Raw genomic sequence first — 13,074 nt, 5'->3', positions numbered from 1 at the left:
ACAACTGAATTCTTTACATAGGTGGAACACCCAGCTAGGGAGACTTGGCGAGGACGGTGCGGTGCGTCCCCATCTCTAGAAGAAGCTCCCTGGGCCTGTTAACCCGTCTTTAAAATGGGGGCGCCTGGCACAAAGTAGCTGCTCAGTGTGCATTGGTTGAATAAATGAATGGGGACAGTCCTTACCACAGATCCTAGCACGCGGAAATGGTGATAGCTGCTGCTCTGGACAATAATATTATTCAGAGGCAGTATATAACGAAACGATTGGGAGTACTTGCTCTGGGTTGAAATCCAGACCTGACCACCTACTGGCTGTGTGGCTTTGTACAAGTGATTTCACCTCTCTGAGCCTAGGGTTTCCTCATCTGGGAAAGGGAAATAATGGCCATTAAGATGGGATGAGGAATAAATGAGCTACTATTTACTCCCTTAAGAAGTATTTATAAAGGAAAGTTCCATGTGGACAGGGACTGACCATGTGATCATGGTCTTCCCCATGGGGAGAATAATGCCAACACACAGGAGGTGCTCAGTAAAAGTTCAGTTACTAGTTTATGAACATTAATCTCCTAACTCCTAGCCTCAGTTTCCTTTTTTGTAAAGTGTCTTGTAGAACCTGCCACTTCCCAAGATTCTGGGACTAAATACTTGAAGTCAGCTCACAGGGCTCCTGGTTTGCATGGCTACACTAAAAGTTCCTGATGCTGCATGGTTCCTCATTTTCCAATATTCCTGTTACGATATGATAAGAGTTTCCTTTTTCCTTCTTCACATCTTTTTTGGCTTCCTGTGCACTAAAATGTGGGAAAATAAAAAATGAATAATTAGTTCCCCCTGTCCAGGGAGACAGTTTAAGGGAGAATCCCAACAAGCCAACAGATGCTTTCAATAAAATGCAAAGCCCTGGGCTTCCCTGGTGGCACAGTGGTTGAGAGTCCGCTTGCCGATGCAGGGGACACGGGTTCTTGCCCTGGTCTGGGAAGATCCCATATGCCGCAGAGCAGCTAGGCCCGTGAGCCATGGCCGCTGAGCCTGTGCGTCCAGAGCCTGTGCTCCGCAACGGGAGAGGCCACAACAGTGAGAGACCCGCGTACCGCAAAAAAAAAAAAAAAAAAAAAATGCAAAGCCCTCTATGGAAAATATCCAATTGAATTGGTAGAAGCATTTAAGACCAATGTGGTAAAATTTATCAGCGTTTTATTTATTTATTTTTATTAATTAATTTTATTTATTTATTTTTGGCTGCGTTGGGTCTTTGTTGCTGTGCATGGGCTTTCTCTTGTTGCGGCGAGTGGGGGCTACTCTTGGTTGCGGTGCGTGGGCTTCTCATTGCAGTGGCTTCTCTTGTTGTGGGGCACAGGCTCTAGGTGCGTGGGCTTCAGTAGTTGTGGCTCTCGAGGTCTAGATCTCAGGCTCAGTAGCTGTGGCACATGGGCTTAGTTGCTCCATGGCATGTGAGATCTTCCCAGAACAGGGCTCAAACCCATGTTCCCTGCATTGGCAGGTGGATTCTTAACCACTGTGCCACCAGGGAAGTCCCCCTTATCAGAGTTTTAAATGCATGCCCTGCCCTGCATTTGACCTAGCAATTCCACTTCTAAGGATCTCCTCTTATGTCCTACATACACTCACATTTGCAAAACGTTTTAGTGTGTTTGATGATACACTAAAACATATCTATGTAACACAAAAGAAGTCGGTAATGGAGGAATTGAAAAAAAAAAAGACATGATGTATAGAAAGCAAATAGCAAATGGCAGAAATAAGTCTTTATGTGTAATTACACTAAATGTAAATGGATTAAACTCTCCACTTAAGAGACAGAGATTGTCAGAACTGATTTTTTTTTTTTTTTTAAATCATGGTTCAACTCTGCTGTCTACAAAAGACTCACTTTAGGGGCTTCCCTGGTGGTGCAGTGGTTGAGAGTCTGCCTGCCGATGCAGGGGATGCAGGTTCGTGCCCCGGTCTGGGAAGGTCCCACATACCACAGAGCAGCTAGGCCCGTGAGCCATGGCCACTGAGCCTGCGTGTCAGGAGCCTGTGCTCTGTAATGGGAGAGGCCACAACAGTGAGAGGCCTGTATACCATAAAAAAAAAAAGACTCACTTTAGATTCAAAGACAAAATTGAAAGTAAATGGAGAGAAAAAGACACTCCATGCAAATAGTAACCAAAAGAAAGTTGGACTGGCTATACTAATTTCAGATGTTAAGACAAAAATTGTTACTTGAGGAAGGGCTTCCCTGGTGGTACAGTGGTTGAGAGTCTGCCTGCCGATGCAGGGGACACAGGTTCGTGCCCCGGTCCGGGAAGATCCCACATGCCACGGAGTGGCTAGGCCTGTGAGCCATGGCCATTGAGCCTGCGTGTCCAGAGCCTGTGCTCCGTGATGGGAGAGGCCACAACAGTGAGAGGCCCGTGAACCACACACACACACACACACACACAAAAAAAATATATATATATATATAGTTACTTGAGACAAAGAACATTATATAATGATAAAAGTTTCAGTCTATCGGGAAGAAATAACAATTATACACATGAAAGCACCTAACAGTAGAGACCCAAAATACATGAAGCAAAATGTGATAAATTGAAAGGAGAAATAAACAATTGAGGAAAGGAGTCTAAGGCCTAGGGAGATGAAAATGTAGAATGGATTTTTCATTTTAGACCTACTCACCCATGCTGGGAGGTCCCAAGGATACAACTTTCACCATGATTGTGAGAAATAAATTTGTGAGGGGAATCCCAGCATCCTGGAGGAGCTCTATGATCTCTCTTCTCTGTAGCTCAGAACTTATAGCAGTAACTGCTGCCACTGAATTGGGAAACCTAAATGCAATGAGAGTAATTGAATCCCGGGTTGGCACAAGCCAAGTGGTGGCACTCAAACACCAAAGGCAAGGTGGTTGTCATTACCATAATGGACATCAGAGTCAAAGCAGCAATCAGGAAAAAAAAAAAGCAATCAGAATAGTCTGACTCACAGAGACCTATGGCATTGGCTAGCTGATCATGGTGTTCCTAGAAGTGAAATAGATGGGAAGTCTACTAAGTTCTTATTTGATCTGTTTAAGCAGAAAAGTTCTAGGTCAAGTGAACAAAAGTCTAACCTGAATCATAAAAATAGAGAGTCGTGGCCCCTCAGTCAATCCTCAGACTTGATCCATTTCACAAACCCAGAACATCTTTCATGAAGATGAGGCTGAGTGCCCTTGAGGAAGGACCCTGGTACACTACCAAGAATTTGTATGTTAACATTTCTCCCAGTCTTCTCCAATGGAACCTATGGCCCTTTACCAGGGTGACTGTGCACTGGGTGAAAGGAAGTAATTAGGCCTTTCAGGAATTACTGGACACTGGCTCTGAACAAACACTAATTCTGGGAGACGCAAAACATCACTGTGGTCCATCTATCAGAATAGGGGCTTATGGGGACTTCCCTGGTGGTCCAGCAGTTAAGAATCCGCCTTCCAATGCAGGGGATACGGGTTCCATCCCTGGTCAGGCAGCTAAGATCCCACATGCCGCAGGGCAACTAAGCCCATGCACCACAACTATTGAGCACGCATGCAAGCCACAACTAGAGAGAAGCCCAGCGTGCCTCAACAAAAGATCCTGCATGCCACAACTTAGACCTGACGCAGCCAAAAACTAATAACTAAATATATATTTAAAAACTTAAAACTTAAAAAAAAAAAAGAATAGGGGCTTATGGAAGTCAAGTTATCCAAAAAGAATCGGGGCTTATGGAAGTCAAGTTATCCATGGAGTTTTAGCTGGTCCATTTCACAATGGGTCCAGTGGATCCCTGAACCCATCCTGTGGTACTTCCCCAGTTCTGGAATACATAATTGGAATAGATACACGTAACAGCTGGCAGAATCCTCACATTCGTTCCCTGACCTATGGAGTGAGGGCTATTATGGTGGGAAAGATCAAGTGAAAGCCACTAGAACTGTCTCTAGCTAAGAAAGTGGTAAACCAAAAATAATACTGCATTCCTGGAGGGATGGCAGAGATTAGTGCCAACATCAAGGACTTGAAAGATGCGATTGAATGCACCTCCCCATTCAACTCTGCTATTTGGCCTGTACTGAGGACAGATGGAGCTTGGAGAATGACAGTGGGTTATCACAAGCTTAAGCAGGTGGTTGACTCCAGTTGCAGCTGCCCTACCAGATGTGGTTTCACTCCTTGAGCAAATAAACACATTCTCGGTACCTGGTATGCAGCTATATAGGTGGCAAATGCCTTTTTCTCCATCCTTGTCCAAGACCGGAAGTAGTTTGCTTTCAGCTGAAGAGGCCAGCAATACACCTTCACTGGCCTACCTCAGGGGTACATCAACTCTCCAGCCCTATGTCATAATTTAGTTCGCAGAAATCTTGATCACCTTTCCCTTTCACAAGCTGTCACACTGGTCCATTATAATGATGACATTATGCTGATTGGACCTAGTGAACAAGAAGTAGCAACCATTCGGGACTTACTGGTAAGACATTTGCATGTCAGAGGGTAGGAAATAAATCCAACAAAAATTCAGGGGCCTTCTAGCTCAGTGTAATTTTTAGGGGTCCAGAGGTGTGGGGAGTGTTGAGGTATCCCTTCTGAGGTGGCTAAGTTGTTGCATCTGGCCCCATCTGTCACCAAGAAAGGGACACAAAGCCTAGTGGGCCTCTTTGGATTGTGGAGGCAACATAATCCTCATTTGGGTGCATTACTCTGGCCCACTTACCAAGTGACCTGAAAAACTGCTGGTTTAGAGTGAGACCCAGAACAAGAGAAGGCTCTGCAACAGGTCCAGGCTGCTGTGCAAACTGTTCTGCCACTTGGACTGTAAGATCCAGCAGATCCAATGGTGTCAGTGGCAGATAACGATTCTCTTTGCAGCCTTTGGCAGCCCATGCAGGTGAAATGCAGCACAAGCCCTTAGGATTTTGGAGCAAAGCCCTGCCATACTCGACAGGTAAATACTTTCCTTTTGGGAAACAGCTTTACGCCTGCTACTGGGCCTTAGTAGAGACTGAACCCTTCACCATGAGCCACCAAGTTACTGTGGGATCTGAGCTGCCATCATGAACTGAGCACTGTCTGATCCATCAACCCATAAAACAGGATGTGCACAGCAGCCCATCATCAAATGGAAGGGGTATGTATATAAGATCAGGCCTGGGCTTCCCTGGTGGCGCAGTGGTTAAGAATTCGGCTGACAATGCAGGGGACACGGGTTCGAGCCCTGGTCCAGGAAGACTCCACATGCTGTGGAGCAACTAAGCCCGTGTGCCACAACTACTGAGCCTGCAAGCCACAACTACTGAAGCCCGTACACCCAGAGCCCGTGCTCCGCAACAAGAGAAGCCACCACAATAAGAAACCCGTGCACCAGAACAAGAGTAGGCCCCGCTCACCGCAACTAGAGAAAGCCCGTGCGCAGCAACGAAGACCCAATGCAGCCAAAAATTAATCAATTAATTAATTTTAAAAATATATATATCAGGCCCAAACAGACCCTGAAGGCAGAAGTAAGTTACCTGAAAAAATGGGCCAAATGCCCATGGTCCCCACTTCAATTACACTGCCTTCTCTCTCCCAGCCTGCACCTATGGCCTTATGCAGAGTTTCCTGTGATCAGTTGACAGAGGAAGAGAAATCTTGGGCCTGGATTACAGATGGTGCTGTGCAATATGCAGGCACCACCAAAAATGGACAGCTGTACAACTACAGCCCCTCCGTGACAGCCCTGAAGGACAGCCATGAAGGGAGCTCCTCCCAGCGGGCAGAATTTCAGCCAGTGCACTTAGCTGTTCATTTTGCTTGGAGGGAGAAATGGCCAAATGTAGGATTATACACCGATTCATAGGCTGTAGCCAATGGTTTGTTTGGATGGTCAGGGACTTGGAAAGAATAAGATTGGAAAACTGGGCACAAGAAAGTCTGGGGAAGACTATGTAGATAGACGTCCTTGAATGGCGGGGGGAGGAATGTGAAGATATTTGCGTCCCATGTGAATGCTCACCAAAGGGTGAACTCAACAGAGGAGTATTTTAATAATCGAATGGACAGGATGACCCATTCTGTGAACACCAGTCAGCTTCTTTCCCCAGCCACTCCTGTCACCACCCAAGGGACCATGCATGAACAAGTGGCCATGGTGGCAGGACTGGAAGTTATGCGTGGGCTCAGCCGCCTGGACTTCCATTCACAAAGGCCAGTCCAGCTATGGCCACTGCCGAGTGCCCAATCTGCCGACAACAGAGATCAACACTGAGCCCCCAGCATGGCACCATTCCCTGGCCAGCTACCCAATGGCAGGTTGATCACTTTGGACCACTTCCATCATGGAAGAAGCAGCATTTTGTTTACCGGAATAGACACTTACTCTGGATGTGGAATTGCCTTCTCTGCATGTAATGCTTCTACCAAAACTACCATCTGTGGACTTACAGAATGCCTTGTCCGCCATGCTGGTGCCCCACACGGCATTTTTTTTTTTTTTTTTTTTTTTTTTTTGCGGTACGCGGGCCTCTCACTGTTGTGGCCTCTCCCATTGCGGAGCACAGGCTCCGGAAGCGCAGGCTCAGCGGCCACGGCTCACGGGCCCAGCCGCTCCGCGGCATGTGGGATCTTCCCAGACCGGGGCACGAACCCGTGTCCCCTGCATCGGCAGGTGGGCTCTCAACCACTGCGCCACCAGGGAAGCCCAACACACACAGCATTCTTTTGATCAAGAAACTCACTGCACAGCAAGTGAAGTGTGGCGATGAATTCACTGGTCTTACCATGTTCCCCATCATCCCGAAGCAGCTAGTTTGATAGAGCAATAAAATAGCCATTTGAAGACTCAGTTACAGTGCCAGCAAGGTGGCAGTACCTTGCAGGGCTGAGGCAACCTCTCCGGGAGGCTGCATGTGGTCTGAATCTGATAGCCAGGATTCACGGATCCAGGAATCAAGGTGTGGATGTGGAAGTGGCACCTTTCACTATTACCACTAGTGACCCCTTAGCAAAATTTTTGCTTCCTGTCCCCATGACCTTATGCTCTCCTGGCCTAGAGGTCTTCATTTCAAGGGGGAGGAATGATTAGACCAGGAGAAGCAACAATGATTTCATTGAACCGGAAGTTAAGAGGGCCACCTGGCCACTTTGGGTTCCTCATGCCTCCGAATCAACAGGCAAGGAAGGGGGTTACTGTGCTGGCTGAGGTGATGGACTGTGATGTCTAAGGAGGAAATTAGCCTTCTACTCCACAATGGAGGTAAGGAAGAGCATGTCTGGACCACAGGAGATCCCTGAAGTCATATCTTAGTATTACCATGGTCCTGTGATTAAGGTCAATGGAAAACTACAACAATTTGGTTCAATTCAGACTGCTAATGGCCCAGACCCTTCCGGAATGAAGTTTGGGGTCACCCTATGAGGTAGAAGACGATGACCACTCAGGTGCTTGCTGAGGGCAAAGGGAAAATGGAACAGGTAGTAGAAGAAGATAGTTAATACCAGCTAGGACCACATGACCAGTTACACAAGTGAGGACTGAAATTGTCATGAGTGTTTCTTCTTTTTTGTTGTTATGTATGTTTGTGTAATATCTATATATTCTTCCTTCTCTTATCCTCTTATCATGGAACATGAGACATGTTGACTTTATAGTACAGTATTTAAGTATTGTTAGCTTTACATCATAGTATTTAACTTAAAGGTTATCAAGAACAAAAGTAAACATCACCCAAGGACTTTGCATTCTCCTCTAGTGAAAAGGTTAGTGCATTTTCATTGTATACAGGAAAGTTTGTATTGTGTTAGGCAAAATTATGACCTGGTTATAATTTTGCCTAACACAATAAGTAACTGCATGACACTTTATTTGAAAATTAAGTGTGCTTCAAGGAGATGTGTATGATTGCCAAGTTGACAAGGGGTGTCAACTTCACTAGGCCCTGGTACCCAGATATTTGGTTAAACGTTATTCTAGATCTCTAGGTATTTTTTTTAAACATCTTTATTGGAGTATAATTGCTTTACAATGGTGTGTTACTTTCTGCTTTACAACAAAGTTCTAGGTATTTTTTAGATGAGATTAACATTGAAATGAGCCAGGCCAAGAAGGACATCATAATTTTGATTAAATTATTGTCGGTGTGATTCTTTGTCAAATGTTCATTATTTTTTTGGAGAGGATGCTGCGGGTGTCCCACCCAGACCTCCTTTACTGGCTGGTGCACCCCTTCCCCAGCTGCTGTAAATATTGTCTGCTAACAGCTCACAGCCACCCATTGTGAATTGCCCTCACCCGAACTGCCTCACCAGGGAGGTTATGCCCCCCAAAGCACATATCCCCCAGGGAAGCCCACACCAAGGACCAACTGGCATGGGGAACCAGAGGCCAGACCCCTTGCATCAAAGTAGGACCAACTTGGGCTTGTCACGCTCCAGGGTCCCCCCAGATCAGTGGAGGCTTGACACCAGTTGAACCCACTTCCTTACCTGCTCCTTCCCTAAATTGTCCTGCATCCTTCACTCCCTCACAAGTTTCCCCCAAACTCACACAACCTTGAATCTCCATCTCAGTCTCAGCTTCTAGAGAACCCAACCCAAGGTGAGGCAGAAATCAGTTCTCTGAAGGCAGGAACTGTGTCAGTTTCATTCACTGCTGTATGCCCAGAGCCGAACACAAGGCTTAGCACACAGTAGGTGCTCAGTAAATGTTTCAGTGGCCAAGTCATGAGCCCATATTACTGCTTGGGGAGTACGTGGAGGAGTCCTATTACCCATGTTTATAGGTTGAAGGGATGACTAAAAGGATCGTCACACTTTTTCAAAATCTTCCATTCTCAGTCATCTCTGACATGTTTCTCCTGCAAACTCAAGATCCATCAACATCTTCATGTGCTCTGAGCATTCAGAGGCCAAGGGTTCCTCAAAAAAGAAGGCACGTTGATCTACGTGTTTCTTTTTTTGCTTGTGCTTTGGGTGTCATTTTCAAGAAACTATTGCTAATCCAAGGTCATGGAGATTAACCTCTATGTTTTCTTCTAAGAGTAGTATAATTTTAGCTCTTATGATTTAGCTCTTAGGTCTTTGATCCATTTTGAGTTAATTTTGTGTATGGTGTGAGGTAGGGGTCCAACTTCATTTTTTTTTGTATGTGGATATCCAGTTGTTTTAGTACCTTTTGCCAAAGAGATTATTCCTTCCCCATTGAATGGTCTTGACACCTGTTATAAATTGAATGTTTGTGTCCTCCCTAAATTCTTATACTGAAGCCCTAACCTCCAATGTGATCGTGTTAGGAAGTAAGGTCTTTGGGAGGTAATTAGGGCTTGATGAGGTCATGAGGGTAGGGCCTTAATAATGGAGATTAGTAGCCTTATAAGAAGAGATACCAGATCTCTCCCTCCCTTCCTCTCTCTCTCTCTCTCTCTCTCTCTCTCTCTCTCTCTCTCTCTCTCTCTCTCTCTCTGCCAGGTGAGGACACAGCAAGCAGGTGGCCCTCTACAAGCCAGGAAGAGAGCTCTCACCAGGAACTGAATTGGCTAGCAACTTGATTTTGAACTTATAGCCTCCAGAACTGTGAGAAATAAATGTCTGTTTAAGCCATCCAGTTGGTGGTATTTTGTTATAGCAGCCCAAACAGGCTAAGAAAGCATCCTTGTTAAAAATCAATTGATCATGAATGTAAGGCTTTATTTCTGGATTCCCAATTCTGTTTTATTGTTATATTTGCTTATCCTTATGCTAGTACCATGCTGTCATGATTACTATGGCTTTGGAGTAATTTTCAAAATCAGGAAGTGTGGCTTTCAAATTTTGCTCTTCTTTCTCAAGGTTGTTGTTTGGGGGGAGAAATGTCTATTCAAGTCCTTTGCCCTTTGTAAATTGTTATTTATATTTTTACTATTGATGTGTAAGAGTTCTTTTTGGATACTGGATACAAGTCCCTTGTCAGGTATATGATTTGCACGTGTTTTCTCCCATTCTGTGGGTTGTCTTTTTCATTTTCTTGATGGTATCATTTGTGGCACAAAAGTTTTAAATTATGATGAAATCTAAATTATCTATTTTTCCTTTTGTTGCTTTTGTGCTTTTTCCATCATAGCTAAGTAACTGTTGCTTATTCTAAGGTCACAGATATTTATCCCTATATATGATAGACGTCCAACTTTATACATATACATCACAATGCATATATATTTTAGATATACAATTGTCCCAACACCACTTGTTGAAAAGACTGTTCATTTCCCATTGAATTGTCTTGGCACCCTTGTCAAATGCTTTTTTAGTATAAGTGTGTGCCATGGGACAAACTCAGGCTAAAAACTTTTTCTATGTTTATCTGAAATTCAAATTTACCTGGGTATCCTGCATTTGTATTTGCTGAATCTGGCAACTCTATACTGGCATCTAGTGGGTAGAGGCCAGGGATGCTGCTAAACATCCTACAATGCTCAGGACAACACTCCACAAAAAATGAAATCTTATCCAAAATGTCTATGGTGCTGAGATTGAGAAACCCTGGTGTGAAACAAATACAGGGATCGCCCCGCTTGACAACCAGCACACCAGCAACTCTGAGAGAAGGTGGGAGCTGCCCATTTTCCAGGAGTGGAAACTGAGGCTCAAAGCAGGTGAAGCAAGCATGGGAGGTCGTGGGCAGTGGGGATTCACCTGGATTATCTTTAAAAATCGTCCAGGAGAATCTGTCCCAGAAGAGACAAAGAGGCTTTTCAAAGGGGCCTGGGCTATCCCCTATGGATGCAGGCACCACAGATCAATCTCCAAGGATTTCCCCCCCCCCACCCCTTCCAGACACTTAGCCTGAGAAGATCCTGTGCACGCCTGGGCATTTGCATCTTAACGCTACCCCAGGAACTCCATTCAATATTCTGTAATAACCTATATGGGAAAAGAATCTGAAAAATAATGGATATATGTATATGTAGAAATGGATCACTTTGCTGTATACCTGAAACTAACAAAACATTTTCAAAAAAACACATACTAACCCAGAGCGCTTCTTTAGGATGTCATATGGAGAGGATGAAAAATAAAATAATGCTTGGTCTAGCCACATTCTCATCACCGGAGGGTCCATGGCCACTTTGCATTTACTTGGTTAGTAGTCATTTTTAAAAACCTACAAATGAGGAATTCCCTGGTGGTCCAGTGATTAGAACTCTGTGCTTTCACTGCCCGGGCCAGGTTCAATTCCTGGTCAGGGAACTAAGATCCCACAAGCCGCACAGTGTAGCCAAAAAAAAGCTTTTTAAAAAAATTACAAATAGGGCTTCCCTGGTGGCGTAGTGGTTGAGAGTCCGCCTGCCGATGCAGGGCACACGGGTTCGTGCCCTGGTCCGGGAAGATCCCACATGCCGCGGAGCGGCTGGGCCCGTGAGCCATGGCCGCTGAGCCTGCGCGTCCGGAGCCTGTGCTCCGCAACGGGAGAGGCCACAACGGTGAGAGGCCAGTGTACTGAAAAAAAAAAAAAAAAAAAAATTTAAAAAAAATTTAAAAAAAATTACAAATAAAATAAAATTAAAATCTACCAGTCACTAATATTTGCCCCCTCTAGCAGGTTGAATGGTGTCCCTCCAAAAAACATGTCCAAGTCTTAACCTCTAGAACCTATGAATGTGATCTCATTTGGAAAAAAGGGTCCTTGCAGATGTAATTAAATGAAAGATCTCAAGATGACATCACCATGGATTTAGAGTGAGCCCAAAATCCAAGGACAAGTGTCCTTATGAGAGACAGAAAAGGAGAAACATAGAGGAGAAGGCCATGTGATGACAGAGGCAGAAGCTGGAGTGCTGCAGCGACAGGCTAAGAAATACCTGGAGCCCTCAGAAGCTGGAAGAGGCAAAGAAAGATCCTCCCTTAGAGCGTCCAGAGGGAGCACAGCCCTGCCAACACCTTGATCCTGGACTTCCGGCCTCCAGAACCGTGAGAGAATAAATTCCTGTTGTTTTAAGCCACCCAGGCTGTGGTAGCTTGTGACAGCAGCCCCAGGACACTAACACCCCCACCAGATGACTCTCATCTCAAAGACCCCCATCCAACCCTTGTACAATATTTTTCATACCTCTATTAATTATTAAAAATACATATGCATTTTTATTTGGATAGCTTTTAACTGTATAAAAGGGCATCAAAAAAAAAAAAAAAGGGCATCAAGCTGCCTGTGATCTTGGGGTCACTCTTTTTTGCATGGTGATTCTTTTTTTTTTTTTTTTTTTTGTTGCCGTACACGGGCCTCTCACTGTTATGGCCTCTCCCGTTGCGGAGCACAGGCTCCGGACGCGCAGGCTCAGCGGCCATGGCTCACGGGCCCAGCCGCTCCACAGCATGTGGGATCTTCCCAGACCGGGGCACGAACCCGCGTCCCCTGCACCGGCAGGCGGACTCTCAACTACTGCGCCACCAGGGAAGCCCTGTAACACATTCTTGATGCTGGAAAAGAAAAAATCAGACAAAACAGAAAGGTAGAAAGAATATAAAACCACCTGGAATCTCACAACTCAGAACACAGTGTGCGCCATCATCCCCACCCCCAGATGGCTAACGTGAAGAGGATTGACACCAGCAAGTGTTGACAAGGATGGGGAGGAACTGAAACTCCTGTCCATGCCGCTGGAAATGCAAACTGCTGCAGCCACTTGGAAAAGCAGTTTGGCGGTTTCTTCAAAAGTTAACATAAGTCAGCCTTTCCCCTCCTCAGTATTTAGCCTAGAGAAATGAAAGCAGGTGTTCACAGAAGACCTGCTACATGAATGCTCCCGGCAGCTTTATTTATTAGTAATCGTCCCAAACTGGAAATAACCCAAATGTCCACCATCAAGGGAATGGATGAACACACAGTGGGATACTTCTCAGTAAGAAAAGGGTGTGAACTGTTGACACTCCAGCAACAGGGATGCATTTCACTCCAGCCCATTATGCTGAGTGAAAGAATCCAGATGCAAAAGGCTACATACTGCACGATTCCTTTAATATGCCATTCTAGAAAGTGCAAACTAATGTAAACTGACAGAAAACAGGTCAGAGGTTCCAAGGGGAGGGGT

Source organism: Kogia breviceps, chromosome 4 (assembly GCF_026419965.1).
Source record: "Kogia breviceps isolate mKogBre1 chromosome 4, mKogBre1 haplotype 1, whole genome shotgun sequence".
NCBI classification, from domain to species: Eukaryota; Metazoa; Chordata; class Mammalia; order Artiodactyla; family Physeteridae; genus Kogia; species Kogia breviceps.
The sequence above is the reverse complement of the archived record's forward strand: the minus strand, read 5'-3'. Positions refer to the sequence as shown.